Source organism: Protopterus annectens, chromosome 16.part0 (assembly GCF_019279795.1).
Source record: "Protopterus annectens isolate FY-2018-M chromosome 16.part0, PAN1.0, whole genome shotgun sequence".
Lineage (NCBI taxonomy): Eukaryota > Metazoa > Chordata > Ceratodontiformes > Protopteridae > Protopterus > Protopterus annectens.
The window spans coordinates 619164105-619176787 of NC_056750.1; the positions used below are offsets into that span (position 1 = coordinate 619164105).

At 32.3% G+C, this 12683-nt stretch overlaps 2 protein-coding genes across 13 annotated transcripts in view; one reads left to right on the top strand and one right to left on the bottom strand.

Annotated features, from left to right (window-relative positions):
* CIZ1 (CDKN1A interacting zinc finger protein 1) overlaps positions 1-12683 on the bottom strand; it is a 2016138-nt gene that overhangs the window by 1377525 nt on the left and 625930 nt on the right. For both annotated transcript variants that reach the window (XM_044058876.1, XM_044058878.1), the window contains one exon: positions 5205-5591. The gene's annotated coding sequence lies outside the window, so the exon portion shown is untranslated. The remainder of the gene's footprint in view (positions 1-5204; positions 5592-12683) is intronic.
* The window catches only part of DNM1 (dynamin 1), a 1092771-nt gene that overhangs the window by 210641 nt on the left and 869447 nt on the right, over positions 1-12683 (top strand). The gene's annotated exons all lie outside the window — the stretch shown is intronic.

Consider the following 12683-nt stretch of genomic DNA (forward strand, 5'->3'; position numbering starts at 1 on the left):
GGAATTTCACCTTTCAACATAACAATGACTCCAAGCATACATCCAAATCAACAAAAGAGTGGCTTCACCAGAAGAAAATTAAAGTTTTGGAATGGCCCAGCCAGAGCCCAGGCCTAAATCCAATAGAAAATTTGTGAGGTGACCTGAAGAGGGCTGAGCACAAGAGATGCCCTCGCAATCTGACAGATTTGGAGCGCTTTTGCAAGGAAGAATGAGCAAATATTGCCAAGTCAAGATGTGTCATGCTGACAGACTCCTACCCAAGAAGGCTGAATGTTGTAATTAAATCAAAAGGAGCTTCAACAAAGTATTAGTTTAAGGGTGTGCACACACAACAAAGTATTAGTTTAAGGGTATGCACACTTATGCAAACAGGTTATTGTACATTTTTTATTTTTTTATATTTTTCCCCTAACAGATTTGTTTGTTTTTCAATTGAATTGTACAGGTTATTGGTCACATTAAAGGTGGGAAAAGTTTTGAAATGATTTATTGTGGTCTCATTTTTTTATATCTCAAAAACCTGGCATTTTAACAGAGGTGTGTACACTTTTTATATCCAGTGTGTGTGTGTGTGTGTGTGTGTGTGTGTGTGTGTGTGTGTGTATATATATATATATATATATATATATATATATATATATATATATATATATATATGTATAGATATATATATATATTTATATTTTATATATATATATATATATATATATATACATATGTGTGTGTGCTCCCATCTACACTGATATTTTATTAGGTATTTTGAATTAAGGTATACTTATTGTGCAGCAGTTAATAAAAATCGAAATTGATTGGAACTCTGGCAGTGATAACTGGATGGAGTGTAGCATTGTGGAAGGGGAATGTTCAGCAGTTACAAGAATTGTAGCGATAACAATATGGGCATACATTTTACATATAGCTGTGATTTATTTGTCATCCAATTTTTGTATGTAACAGCCACCCAACAGATTTATGGCATTGTTACTAATATGCTATAAAAGAAACCCTTCCACACAAATGCTATTTTGTGTGCATGTAGTTGCCATCCAAAACTCATAGCGGTTAATATGCCACATTCACACTTCTAGAGAATTGGAAGGATTTGTAATAATATCATGGAAATTCAGAAACAGTCTGACATAATGAACAACTTTTTTTACTAGGGGTTGTAATATAACTTCAGCTGTAGAATATCAGCATAAGGTAGCGTCCATCGATAGACAAAGTCTTTTAGACACCGGTCTACTAAACATTAAGACAGTGAACATAATACACTACTTAGGTTTGTTTACCAGATTTGGAAATTATCCGTATTTGATAAAATAAATTTTGAATGAACATTGGTCACTATTATCTAATGATGATTCATTCTTTGGTAATATACTGCATGAAATGTCAAAGATATTAAAGATAGTGAGGGATAGTTGTACATGAGGGTTTTAGAAGCATGGTGCCCTGAACTTCAGATTTGTGACCCTTTGTTCTAAGGAATATCCTGGGAGTTTTTTTTTTCTGTTTAAAAACAGGATGGCAAATATGAAATGGTAGTAAGTGATGTAGTCTGTACTACAAAGATTTTCACTTCAGTTGATACAACTCTTGCATATCAGATTAAGACTTTTATTAATTTTAACACTAACACTAAATGGTTGATATATATGGTGGTTTGCCAATATGGATAAATAATATTGAAGTGGAAAGGATGTCCCTTCGCACCTGTGATATTTGATGTAAGGGAGAAAGAAGTCCCCTTTATAAGCATTTGTTAAAGCGTCTTGGTGCTGAACACATTTCTGTAGATATAGATAAAATAATAACACTTCTTTTTTTTTTACTAAAACACAAAACATTTAATAAGAAATAAGGATGGATCGTTAATTTAGGGCAATGAAATTCCTAGGGTTGAATGATCCATGACATATGGTGTATTTTAATGAGAGGAGCTCATTTAATTTTTGATTTCTGATATTTTGCATTCCAAACTGTTTATCACATATGTTTCTTATATATGTATTTACAGGATACTGTTGGACTTATTGAATTGCAGTTTGTTGTGTTTAGACATTGGATGTGATCAACACTTAGTGTTGAACAATCCTGTGATTTATTACAGTTTTTGGCATGTATAAGAGAGTTTAAAGTTGATTAAGCCGATGGAATTGAAAAAGCCTTTGTATAGATGCAATCACAATCTGCTTTAACTCCAGAGCACAAAAGCTTTTAGTGCAGCAACTCGGGCAAAAGAAAGCAAAAAACAGTTGTTGCCAAGCTTAGGGAGCCTATAGCAAGAATAACAACGAGAGATCCTGTACAGGTATTATAAATATTTTGGAAAAGTTATGAGAATCTATGTAAAACAGAAATGTGGAAATCAAGAAAAAGTACAAATGGAAATATTTATGGAGAAATTAAATATGCCAAGGTTAGATGTAAATAAGGCTCAATTATTAACAATTAGGATAGGAGGAGATAAGATAAAAATGGTAATGCATTACCAATCTACAGGAAAGTCTCCGGGAATAGATGGTATTCCTGTAGAAGTCTGGAAGCTAGGAGGGAAGAAAGTGATAACAATCGGGAAGGTTTTGTTTAACAGGATTTTAAAAGGGAGAGAAGAACCAACGTCCTTGAATAAAGCTGTAGAGACTGTAATACCTAAAGATGGTATAGACCCATCAGGTCCAGCTTCATATAAGCCCATTTCAATTCTAAACCATAATTATAAAATGTTTATGTCTATAATGGTTAAAAGAATGGCAAAGGTGTTGCCAAAAGTGATAGACATGGATCAGTGCCATTTTGTGGAGGGGAGGCAAACATTTGGCAACAGTAGTAGAACAGTGACAATCCGGATGGAAGCAGAATGTAAAAAAATACCACTTAGTCTTAGTGTAGAAAAAGCATCCAACAGAGGGGTTTGTGGGATTTTATGAGTAGGGCAATGGAAGCATCTGCATTCCCTAACACAATAATAAGGTTAATTAGTAGGATATACAAGGGACTGGAGGCAATATTAAAGTCAGGGGGGAGGTAATCTCTGACAAGTTCTGTTTGAACAAAGGAACCAGGCAGGGCTGTCTTCTTTTCCCTTTATTTGCATCATAGTTGGAACCATTGGTAAAGAAAGTAATTGGCTCAGAAATCCCAGGATGTAACTGGTGTGGTAATCAAGACAAGTTGCCTTTATTTGCAGATGATATTATTTTGTATCTGATAAAACCAGAAAAGGGCAATTCAGTGCTGTGGAACATTCTGATTCGGTTTTCAAATTAATGAAGATAAAAGAAAGGCAGTAGCTGTAAACTGTGTACCCACATACAAATTGGTTCAGCAATACCCATCTTTATTGAGACATAATGAAATGAAGTATTTAGGAGTATGGATTAAAATTATTCTGTTATGGCAACTAAGGATATGTGGAAAAAGTCTAAAAAGGTGATACCAAAACTGAGAAAATGGAATCTCTGTTTTATAGATATGGATAACAAGATACAAGCAGTAAAATGTTTTCAGTCCCTTTACTTTTATACAAGGTTAGGCATATTTTTGTCAACCATAGGAAACGTTTGGACAGCAATTAATGAAGAGGTGAAATATTTTATCTGGGAGGAGAAGATGACAAGAGTCAAGTGGGATGGCTCCCTATTACGCTGTCGCAGATGCAGGTTGTCGAATGCATCTTTGTCGAAGCGTGAAAAGGCAAAATAGCGAAGTGGCTTTTCAGCGAATTCTTTCCCTGGGAAAGAATTTGTTTGGCTGCTTTCGCTACTTTGCCTTTTCGGCACTGTAGTGCGATACCGGAGTTGGTATATTTAAGTAGGGGGTGGGGGGGCAAAGCCCCCCACATTATGTAATGTTTTACATTTTTTTTTTTTTTTTTGTTTTGAAACAGCAATTTTTTACACTTGGAAAAAAATTGTTGTTCTGAGGTTTCGATGTTGTAAGCTTTCGCTTACATGGGGTCGATTATGTGTCATTTGCTCTTCTGAGTGTGCGATATCATAATATACACCCAAGTGGGATAAGTTGATCCTTCCAATAGAAAAAAGTGGTTTCGGATTCAAAGATGGCTGCCATTCTGTAAACACTGCTAATCTACAGCTCTTCATATAAACAGAGGAAAATTTAACCCAGAGGCTATATCACGATCTGTTTAACTATAATTCTGGACAAGAACAACTTTAACTTTACCTAAGTATCCTACAAGAGGTGAAAGAACATGGAAAATTAATAAATTTATCAGGATTATATCAGATTAACTGACTCTGAAGAGAGTCTTAAACAAAGGAACCGTGTGCTCAGAACAGTTGGCCTATCTACAATCAAGCTACAGCAGCTTCAGCACTGATCTATAATGTCGAAAGAAGACAAAAATATGGACACATCAACTACAAAAGCTAAACTTTCAGAACTTCTATCACCGGAGAAAGATTTAAATTCGAAAAGACAGAAAATAACAAAACAACAGGAACATCCAAAACCAGGGAATAAAAATAAACCAGACCAACTGGCAAACATGGAAGATATAAAAGCTGCTTTACTTCCTTTTCAAGAAGCTTTGAAAGAACTATCTAATCAAGTCCAAGCCTTTGGAATTTCCTGTAACCAAATGATCGAAAGAATGGATAAAACTGAAGCTAGAATCACTGAGAATGAAGACAGATTAACATTCCTTGCCAAAAAAGCTGATGCACAGGATCTGGACATTCAATCTATACAAGCTAGAATTATTGCTCTGGAGGCGAGATCCAGGAGAAACAATATAATAATCAGAGGTATACTGGAATCTGTACAATATAATGATCTAATCCCATCTATTACACAAATACTTACAACATTATTCAATGACTCTGAAACTGCAAAACAAATAATAACAGAGAGAGCCCACAGAGCCATGAGAGAATCTCAAGCTTTGAATATACCAAGACCTGTTTATGTTAAAATTCTTAACTTTCAAGATGTCAGCAATATATTTTTAATGGTAAAGAAAAATGGAAGCTCCATTCTGTGGAAAAATAACAGAATTTCTTTGGCTCAAGACTTGCCTTTGCAAATTAGACAAGCCAGACAATCACTATCCCCTTACTGTAAGTTTCTTATCGTAAAACAAATAAAATTTCAAATGAAGTACCCAAATACATTAATATTTACAGATGATGGGTCTTGATATTCTGTTACAACAAAAAAGAAGCTAAATGTACCTTTTTGGTGGTTTTCAAGAGTTTGCCTGCTTCAGAGAGCTAGTCTGGTCTTCCGATTAGAAGTGCATGACATCCGAGGTCGGATTTATCTCCTGCTACAAGTCAAAGTCTTGGTTTCCTTTTGTTTGCTATTTTCTTCTATTAGGCCATTGTTTGATCAGATAAGGACTTTGTTTTCAGCTGTTTGGTGTCCAAGAGGTACTTCTGACGATTTACAGCCTTCACGAAGTTAAACTACTTCACGAATGAAGCGGAAATGCTTTTGCTGCCTCAGAGGGTGCGTTTTTTGATGTGGTGCTATCGGTAGTCCGGCTGCTTAAGGAGTCCCCCATCGCGAAGTCATCAGCCGGTATGGACGTTTGGAAATCCGAAAAACAGTTTCTAGGACTGGACAAGATAAAATAAACAGTAATTGAAGTTTCTTTTAATGTAATAAGCACATAACTCACAGTTATTAGACCCAAAACCAAATAAGTGCATAACCTGTGTAAATATATAGGGACATAACTGTAAGCATGGAACATTCCTTAGGGTAAAACAGATATTGTACTAATGATTAGTAAACTACTACTGCTGAGGTTCCAAGCAGTATATATGTAATATACGGAACCAGTGGACAAGCATGTTTCACTTATATTGAGTTAACTTTTTTAAAAAATCTAATCCAGTTTATTAAGACCCTCAATAGAAATCACTTACATATATATTACTAAATATGGAATTTACTGAACAATAGTATGATAATCTTGTGGTCAAGCACACTGAGATAGCTGATAAATTTTGATGTTACGCTTTTCTTTATTTAGGTTTTAGAGTACAATGTAAGAGATTATTTAATCTTTCTAAGAAATTAACATATGTTTACAGCTGACCTCCCATCTAACTTTCTTTATACCTCTCTTCATTACTTCTCCTTCTTCTCTCAATACTAACCCTCTGTAGCTCGCCTATCTCTCAAATGGACTTTCTTTTTTCTCTACAAGGTCACTTTCTCCTTTTATAAGATATATTACTGCAACATGTCATCTCACCTTGTTTTTAAACCTATTAATCATCCCTGCTGTGCAATTTCTGTTTCCTAGAACTAGTGCCCAGGCACTAATTGTTTATCATAATTCTTAATATTGTAAATATTTTTGATTCTTATAGTTGTTATGAAAAAATATGGGATCATGGATCCCCTCTGTATTTCTCCTTTGTTTTGTTTACCTATCTTAACGTGCTACTGTAAATGTAACTACACTACATTGAATTTGTTCTTTACATTCTTACAATTTTTGTTTCTTTTGTTTCTTTTATTGTCCTTTTTGAATGTTTTTACTAGTATATAGTGGAGCTTTTCTCCTCGGGCCTCTGCTGAAAATAGACATGTATCCAGCCAGACTAGCCCGGTCAACAAATGTAAATAAAAATAAATAAATAAAAATAAATAAATAAATAAAATTTTGTTACACGTAATATTTTTATAGTGTGTAGTAGTATGAAGCAGTGTTGTCGATTTCTGTCTTACCAATGTAGCAGATAGGACCATTTAAAATATTTTTTACATATATTAGTGGTATATATGACATCAGGTATATGTTATATAGCTTTATAATTATGGAAGCTTTGGTGTCCAAAGGTTGAAAGCTAAATCCTTTTGTTATTTATTGATATAACTTTTTTCAGTTTTAAATAAGTTTTTTGTTAAACTTGATTTTTCTGAAAAGGCATAAATAATGATGACTTGTTTAATGACTTAAGATTAGTAGGGACTAGGCTATTGAATCTTTCACTATATATGTTTATTTACCTATATAGGTCTGATTTACAAAAATTTGTATAATCTTTTCTTCAAATAATAGAAAGACATTTTAGATCGAATTCAGGTTGCTTAATGTATCTATACCTGATGTTAGTGCCCCATATTGGATTCTAGGTTTAAATGTAGGTACACATATAATCAAGGTTAAACTAGTTTGTGGTATATTTCATGAACATAATGGTTTCATTAATCTGGGAATATTTTTCTAGTGATATACTAAAATATTACTATTAAAGTAGACATTGCAAGCTTAATCGAGATGAGTGATAATACTCATATTTTTCTTATTATGTTTTTTCTCTGACTCATTCAATTAAACAGATAGAGCAAGAGACGTAGATGAATAGTAGTGTTCAATAGGGAATGTATAGGTTAGGCTTTGTAGACATAGTTGTAGATTATATGGGTTTTTTATGTTACCTATTTTATATATTTTAACTTGCATAATATACATGTGTCAATCTTATTAATCTTTATAGAATTTTACTATGTTAAAGACCTATATATGTCCTGGTCCAGGGGTATAGTGGGTAGGCACTGGTATGGGACGGGATTTCAATAGGATACATATGTCTAAAATTCAACCGAATTTATTATATTTTCTCCAATTTATAGAATACTTATGCAAAATAAGGTTTTTGAAATGTGGGAAATAGATTCATGGAATACTAAAGGGCTCCAGAACTTGAAATAGAGGAAATTATTTCTCCATTTATTTCTGCAAGCTAAAGCATGTTTTATATTAATTCAAGAAACTCATTTGACCAATGATCAATGGACTGATATTAAAAAGAAAAAATGGATGAGAAATTATAGCCTCGGAAGGCAAAACTAATAGTGTGGGGGTCACGATAATTATTAAAATTCTATACCAAGAAAAAATACTAGATTCTAAAATTGATAAAGAGGGAAGATGGTGCTATGTGATTCTTCCTTCTACTCTTTACGATAAACCCATTATACTTCTCAACATATATGCACCATGTAATAATTAACACTCTTTCATAGCATCACTCTTTCCTGTTTTAAACCAATATAATAATCACTATAATATTATAAGAGGGGACTGGAATGCCTATCATAATCCTAAATTGGATAAATCAAGTCCACAAAGGTCATTTAATAGTCAAGCAGTATTAGCACTAAGAGAAATTAAGTATGACTTAAAATTATATGATCCCTTTAAATATGTTAACAATCCTCTTAACACAAATAATTTCACATTTTATTCAACTTGTCTTAAAATGTGGTCTAGAATAGACTTTTTTTTAATTTCAGAAACACTGATTAATCTTGATCCCTTAGTAACTATTCAAGCTCATTACCTATCTGATCACTCTAAGATTACATTAAATTTTACTAAAGACCTTAGAAACAGTCTACCACATAGGGGCTATAATTGGTCTCTAAATCCAAACTTGTTAAATAAAGAAGAAATAATCCAAGAAATTCAAGACACTCTCAATTCCCTACTAGTTAAATTAACTAAACAGCAACATACACCTGATATTGAATGGGCGGTAACTAAAGCTCAGGTAAGAGGGATTTTTCTTCAAAAAGCCTCGTACTATAAAAAAAATCCAACTCAGAGATATACAAATGTTAGAGACTAAAATTAAAACACTAGATCAGGATTTAATCCAGAATCATAACAGACAAACAGAAATGGAATTATTAAAATGTCAGAAAGACCTTTTCTTGATTCAAAATAACAGGTTGACATTTCATGAAAATAAAATGCTTGCAAGATATGCTAACCATATTCAAACACCATCAAGGGCATTAGCAAGGATTATTAACCAATCTAAATCACCCTCTCAAATTCCAGAAATACTTTTCAAGAACAAACTATACACAAAATCTGAGGATATTATAAATATCTTTGAATCGATATACTCCCAAATTTATGGTGAGCAAGATGAATCACTTATAAATATGATTAATAATGACTTTCTACAAAAAATTTATTTCCCGAAAATAGATAACTCCCAGAAAGATTTAATTAAACCAATTTCCACTGAAGAAATAATAAATACAATTAAAAAGTTGAAATCCAATAAAGCGCCGGGCCCAGATGGTCATACCGCAGAGTTTTATAAAACTTTTTGTAATACTTTTGGTAAAATACTGTCATATACGTTTGATTATATAATCAATAATAAAATTAATGACCCTCACTTTAATGCTTCCAAAACAATTCTTATACCTAAAGAAAATTTGGATTCTAAAAACCCAGATAATTATAGGCCCATTTCACTTTTAAATATAGATACGAAAATCTTGACTTCTATACTAGCTAATAGATTGAAGAAGATAATGAATTTAATAGTATCTAATGAACAAGCCAGTTTTTTTAACTGCTAGACAAACCAGTGGCAATACTTTAACACTTCATACATTAATCTCGTATGCCAATCAAAGGAATTTAAATATATATGCACTTATTATTGATGCACAAAAGGCCTTTAGCATAAAGTTTCTATTTGATATTTTACCATATTTTAACATACCTCACGAGTTTATCCTAATATTACAAATATTATATAATAATCCTTATACATCTTTATATATCAATAAAAATTTTTCTAAAAGGATTCAAATTAAAAATGGAACCCGCCAAGGCTGTCCTTTATCCCCCCTATTATTTAATTTATATCTAGAACCTTTATTTTTACACATTAAACAAAATATATACCATAATGCCCCAATACTTTATGGTACCAAGATTTCTATGGCTGCTTTTGCGGATGGTCTTATATACTGTACAACACCAGTTTCAGATACCCAAAAACTATGAAAAGCGGATGAGGACTATGCAGTAATATCTAACTATAAAATAAACCTTAAAAAAAACAATTTATTCCCTTTAAAAACTCCAAAACCCTTTTCACTTTTACCATTGATAGGGCAAGTAAAATCTGAAGAAAAGATTAAATATTTAGGTATTACATTTTCCACAGATAATAAAGACTTTTATATCAATAACATTAAACTAAATTGGGATCACATTCTATCTGACTTAAGGAGATGGAATAATTTGAAATTACCACCACTAGCAAAGGTCTCAATTATTAAAATGAACGTATTACCCAGATTATTATATATCTTCAGATCTACTCTAGTTCTAATCCCTAAGAAGTTCTTTAAACAAATTCACATGGAATCTGCTAAATTTATATGGGAACCAAGGAAAACCAGAATATCATACGACAAATTGATGACCCCGAAAAATAGAGGGGGTTTAGACTTACCCAACTTTGAAATATACTATTTAATAATAAATTCTAATAGAATTTTAAGAATTGCTAATTACAATACATGTAGTAATAAATGGTCACCAAATTGATTAAAACTGTATTACAAACATGTTGTACGTCTGAATATTAATCCTAAATCATTACCTTTCCTAGGAAAAGACACGTCTAAATCATATGCTATAATGGAACACATTAAAATAAATATAACATTATTACAAAATCTCTTTAGATAATTAATTATTATCCAACATATGATGACCTTCCAACTTTTTCATAGGAATCCTAACCTCAGAATAATTATCAACTAATAGATCTAAAAAATTTTCCACTTATAATCAATTTAACTCTTTTTGATATGTACCCATATCTCAAATATTCAACTCATGAATTAAGACAGGAAATGAATCTTCCCAAGTCATACTTAGTCATATTGAGACAGATTAAAGAAATATCCATAAGCTACTTTAAAGATTTTAGCATTAACAATGAGGATTTAGTGAAATGTACAAATCTATGGCAAGCCCTCTTACAAGATACCAAATTTATAACATCTACATGTAAACTATTAAAAGACTTTAAATATCAAAATCAAGTCCTTTTGTCAAATTATTGGAAAGAAAAAATACCATTGATTGAAGAAAGTAAAATAATAAAAGCAATTAATTTAACAGTAAAATCAATTTCTCTTCAAAAGTTAACATTTACCCAACTCATGATACTTAATAATGCTTACTATACACAACTTAGCTTGCATAAATTTAACTCTAAAAATTCTCCTAAATGCCCATACTGTAAAGATCAAACTGCTGACCTCCTTCACATGTTCTGGAGCTGTAAATGTATATATAAACTTTGGAATTCTTTAAAACTTCAACTGCAAAAGATGGGTTATCAAAATTCAACGCTTTCTTTGGAATTTATATTACATATCCCTCCAAACTATTTATCTAGATCCCAAATGACTATACTTATAAATATATTTTTGTTAATGAAACTCTACATAGCTACAAATTGGTTGAATCCATCTCAAACTTCATGGGACAACTTCAAGATGTTAGCGATAAAACATATATTAGCCCACAAATTATTAATCAATGACCATAGCAAAAATATAAATAATCCGAAGATATGGGAACAGATTTTTAATATTTTACTGGCTTAATGTTCCGAGCCCAGCTAAACCCCTGGACATATATACTATAAAATCAAAATGTTATCAGAAATTATACTTTTACAAGATATTAGACCTACTAATAAGATTCTTTGTATGTTCTTCTCTATTCCTTTTTGTTAAATGATGGAAGCATTCATGTAAATAGTGTAGATATGTTGTAGAATTGTGGTTAGAAGCATTGTTTGGAAATTACCTGTTTTTCTTTTCTTTTTTTGTTCAAATCTTTGTATCAATAAGTTGAAAAATAATAAAGAATTATTATTGAAAAAAAAAGGGGGGGGGTTGGGATTACCTGATTTGAAATGTCATTTCACAGCTGCACAGTTAAGGAGCCTATATTTAGCACAAGCAGAAAGCTATAATTCAAAGTGGAAAGGGATGATAATGAAACAGGGGGAAGCCCAAGAATCAAGGAGAGACTGGAATTGTGGATGCAGATCCTTAAGGAAAATAACAACAAACATGCAGAACTTCATATTCATAGAGTAACCAAAAATATTCAAAGAACTAAGCCAACACAGGAATGGAGAAAGGAGATTCTGCTGATGTGGATGTTTGCAATTAGGGGTACAGAGAATAGGCAAGAGGGGGCTGGAATTTACTGCAGAAAACTGGCAAAGGAACCAAGGTATAGTGAGATGGAAAAGTAATAGAATTGGAGGAAGCCAAGAATACATTTGGACTGCAGGCTAGAGACTGCCTTCAATATCAGTTACTGATATCAGAGTATAGGCAAAATGAAAGGAATATGGAGATCCTAAGTGAAAGACCAGCACTGGTAGTGTGTTTAGTTGAATCTAGAACAGTAGCAGCTGTTAAAAAAAGGATAATTTGGAGGGAATCTAAAATATTGCATGGTAACTATAAGAATTAAACAGAAGATGTTAGAAAGGCTTGGGAAGAGAGACTGGATAAGCAATTCACAAAGAAACAATGGGATATATATGTATGGCTCCCAAATATGCAACAAAGTTTAGGAAATTTTTGCTTGGAAGTGTTTGTGTAGGTATTTTTATACCCCAAGCAGACTAAAAAAAATTCCTCAGGTAGATTGCAAATGTTAAAGGTGTGATGGGAAAGAAAGAGGTAATTGAGAACATATTTTGGGCAAGTATAATGAGTTGGCAGACTTTAAAAGTTAAAAAACACTAGAGGCCAGCATAGACAGTCCAATACTTTATTGGGAGGTTTACACAGATAAGTCACCAAACAGGACATACAAATGTCCAATGATTCTTCAAAAA